The sequence below is a fragment of the Vombatus ursinus genome, unplaced genomic scaffold (genome assembly GCF_900497805.2).
Source record: "Vombatus ursinus unplaced genomic scaffold, bare-nosed wombat genome assembly UNPS02010822.1, whole genome shotgun sequence".
NCBI classification, from domain to species: Eukaryota; Metazoa; Chordata; class Mammalia; order Diprotodontia; family Vombatidae; genus Vombatus; species Vombatus ursinus.
The window spans coordinates 639,994-644,109 of NW_020950600.1; the positions used below are offsets into that span (position 1 = coordinate 639,994).

At 49.0% G+C, this 4,116-nt stretch overlaps 1 protein-coding gene across 4 annotated transcripts in view; it reads left to right on the plus strand.

Moving 5' to 3' along the window:
* The window catches only part of SIPA1L3 (signal induced proliferation associated 1 like 3), a 169,510-nt gene that overhangs the window by 49,332 nt on the left and 116,062 nt on the right, over positions 1–4,116 (plus strand). The window lies entirely within an intron of this gene.

Below are 4,116 nucleotides of genomic sequence, written 5' to 3' on the forward strand. Positions count from 1 at the left end.
CTCTCTCTCTCTCTCTCTCTCTCTCTCTCTCTCTCCCTCTCCCTCCCTTCCTCCCTCCCTCTTCCTCCTCTTCCTCTTCCTCCCCCCCTCCTCCTCCCTCTTTCTCTCTCTCCTCCCTCTCTCTCTTTCTTTCTCTAGTGTTGAATCAGCCCGTTCGAGTTTTGGAATGGAAAGAACAGAGGGTCTCCTCCCCTTTGATCTTTAAGGATTTGCCTTTGGTTGCTCCCAAGCAGCAGGAGGGGGAGAACGGATGTTTTCATAGCTGATGTCCAGGGCATAAATCACATTTTTAGGCAGTGAGAGCAGGGTGGTCAAGGGACCAGAGCCCTGGCTGCAGGACCAGCAGGTCTGGAGTTAAGCCCCTTCCTGCCCCTCATTACCTCCTCCCTAGACTATCCAGCTGTTTCCTATCTGGTGTGCTCTAGGCTGTATTTTATGTACTCGACAAAGTGTTCTCCTTAATACCTAGGTCTGGCATCGTTTCTCCTCTCCTTAAAGACTGTCAGTGGCTCCCTAGCACCTGCAGGGTGAAGTGCAGATTCCCTAGCCTGGCATTTCAGGCCCTGCGGGATGTGGTTTCAGGAAGTGGGCGCCTGTTTCCTTCTCGCATCTTTCATGTCCTCTGTTCTCTAGCCAGCCATCCCCAGACCTTGGCCTGTTCTGCATTTGTTGTTTCAAGTTTTATTGCTGTTTTGTTTTGACATTACAAACATCTAAGATTATTCCCCACGCAAGAGGCGTCTTGTAACAAAGTAAAACAATCTAGCAAAACTAAGAACACAGTGACCTCCTTCCGGAGAGCTGGCAACATTCTGTATTTCTAGCGCCCCTCTCTTTATTTAAAAAAAAAGATGTAATTGATAGAAATCTATTTTCTTTCCCTTCTTCCTACTCCATTGAGAGAAAGAGAAAGGAACAGCAAAACTCTTGTAACAAATATGCATGGACAAGCAGGACACATTCCCTCACTGTCTCTAGCCAGCTCTGCCTCCCTGGTCCCTCAGAGTCAGGGATGGTCATTGTATCGATTTCCAAAGATATTCGTCTTCAGTGTGTCTCGGGCTGGGTATCAGCCACTCTCCAACATCTGCTTATTTCTTCCTTCGTCCCTTTTTTGTGATATTTACCAGATGTGTGTCCCTGGCCAAGCTATGTCATTTCCCCAGTCCTCATTTCTCATCTGTAAAACAGTTAGCAAACATTTATTTTTAAAAATTACTTATTTAATATTTTGCTTTCTCCCCAATTCCACGTAAAAACAATTTTTAAAATTTGTTTTAAAATTTTTGGAGTTCTACATTCTCTCCTTCCCCCTCACTGAGAAGGCAAGCAGTTTGATATAGGTCATGCAAAACCTATTTTCCTATTAGTCATGTACAGCAAACATTTATTAAGCACCCATGAGAGAATGGAATAAGTATTCTAGTAGTGTCTCTTGTGTGCCAGGTGGGGCAGCTGGGTGGCACCATAGGGCACAGATCACCTGGCCTGAAGTCAAGAAGGCTTGAGTTCAAATCTGGCCTCAGACACGTCCTAGCTGAGTGACCCTGGGCAAGTCACTCCACCCTGTTTGCCTCAGTTTCCTCATCTGTAAAATGAGCTGCAGAAGGAAATGGGGAACTGCTCCAGTATCTCTGCCAAGAAAACCTCAAATGGGGTCACAGAGAATCAGACATGACTGAAACGAACAAATAACATATGTGCCCATCATTGTTCTAAATGTTTTTTACAAATATTATCTCATTTGATATTATCTCCTTATGCTAGGCCAGGTCCTGTGATAAGCACTGGGGATGCAGAGAAGGCCCAGAGCAGCACTTGCCCTCAAGGACTGTGCTTTCTATAGCATGTCAATAACTAGGTGCCTATAAAGTATGGATCTAGGGAGGAGATGGAAGATTACCTGAGAGATGGAGGCCTGCCAGGTGAGGCCTTCTGTAGGTTAGACCTGAAGGAGGCCGGGGAAACCAAGGGGCAGAGGGGAAGGGGCCATGGGCTCCAGGGATGGCAAGCAGCAGTGCAGCAGCTTGGAGCTCAGAGCTGGAGGGTGGTTGGCTGAGCTACTGTGGGTGTGCCAGGGTGACCGAATGGTGCGAGTGGAGGGGGCCCCTTCCTGGGAGACTGAAAAGGTCAGAAGGGGCCCAGTTATGAGGCTTGAAGTGCCAAATAAAGGACATTGTATTTGATCTTAGTGTCTGGAGTGCCTTGAACAGGGAGGTGACATGGTGAGACATAGGCTCTAAAAAATGACTTTGGCAGCTAAGGGGAGGGTGGGATTTGAGGCATAGAGGTGAGTTAGAAAGGCTACTTTCCACAAGGTCTGGGGGATGAGAGCCTGACCTGAACGAGGGTGGGACCGTGAGTGGGTCCCATGCTGGAGATGTTGTGAAGGTATAGTCAACAAGATAGCAGTGATCAGATGTGTTCAGGGAGGACAGTGCGGAGTTGAGGGTCACAGCAAGGGTACAATCCCGAGTGATGGAGAAGATGGTGGTTCTCTGGATGTTAGAAGGAAGAGAAGGGAGGGTTTAGGGGAAAGATTATGACTTCTGTTTTGGTCATGTTGAGTTTGAGATTCCAAAGTGCCCGTGAGGCATTGGGTGATATGTGACTGTAGTGCTCAGGATGGCCTGGGGTTGGAGCAATAGTTCTGGGAACCATCTGCCTAGAGATAATTGCACCCATGGGGGCTGATGAGATCACCAAGTGCGAGAGTGTGGAGTGAAAAGAGAAAAGGACACAAGTTAGTGGCACGGGAGGCGAGGGGGCACACCATGGATGAAAAGCCGGTGTGGGAGACGGAGCAGAAGTGTTTGCAGAGGGAAAGAGAAACAGAAGAGAAGAAAATTGTGAAAACCTAGAGTGAATCTGGAAGGAGAGGGGCAGCCTGGCCCCATTCTGCAGAGAAGGGGAGGATGAGGCTGGGGAAAGGCCGTTAGATTGGGCAGCCCAGCGGTTACAGGTGGCCTTGGAGAGCAGGGTTTCATGTGAGTGATGAGGCTGTGCAGGGTTGAGAAAGTGAGAGGAGAAAGCAGCCAGTGTAGATAGATGGCTCCACCGAGGGAGGAGAGATCATCAAAAAAATAACTCCTCATGGGGTCCCTGAGGGGCCGTGGAGAGTGGGGTAACATACACCTGCAGAGGCTTACAATGAAATGATTATAAAGCAGGGACCCAACGGAGAGGTGCCGAGCTCTGACACCCATTCCCCTCTGCTTTGTGCTGTGGTAGTGACCAGACACAGCTCATCTTGTTCAGGCCTTTTCATCAGACCTGGTAGAGACTGATGTTATCAATTATTCAGTTATCAAATACCTACTGCGTTGCCATCATTGTTGTAGGACGGTGGATAGAGCACCGGGCCTGGAGTCAGGCAGACTCTTCTGAGTTCAAATCCAGCCTCAGAAACTTCCTAGCTGTGTGACCCTGGGTAAGTAACTTCACCCTGTTTGCCTCAATTTCCCATCTGTAAAATGAGCTGGAGAAGGGAATGGCAAACCATTCCAGTATCTTTGCCAAGAAAACTCCAGGTGGGGCCACAGAGAGTCAGACGTGACTGAATGACTCAACAGCAAAGCAGATTCTGAGGGACAGAGGCAAGGGAGATGGTGCTCCAGGCAAGGAGAACAGCTAATGCAAAGGTCCATGGGTGGGAGACAGTGTGTGCTGAGTTATGGGAATAGCAGGAAGGCGTGCATTAGTTTTGCATGTTTCTACGTTATTTCGTTCTTGGTTGGACTAGGGCTAGATTGCGAGGTATGTGAAGACCGGGAAAAAGTGTGACAAGCCTGGAAAGCGGCCCCTTTGTAAAGCACCTGTGCTTGACGCTAAGGGCAGTAGGGAGCCGCAGGAACTTCTTGAGTAGGGGAGTGACTGGCCAGACTGGGCTTCAGGAAGATGGAGGAGGATCAGAAAGGGGAGAGACTTAAGGCGTGGAGGCTGTGGAAGATGCCATGGCCCTGCTGCCTGCCGTGTTAATGGACTTACTGATGAGAATGAGGATTTTACATTGCTTATTGAACTAGTGGAGTGTGGGAGGAGGGTTTCTAGACTAGGACCAAGGAGACTGGGTTCTCCCCGTGGTTCTCCCCATGGTTCTCTCTGTGGTTCTCCCCA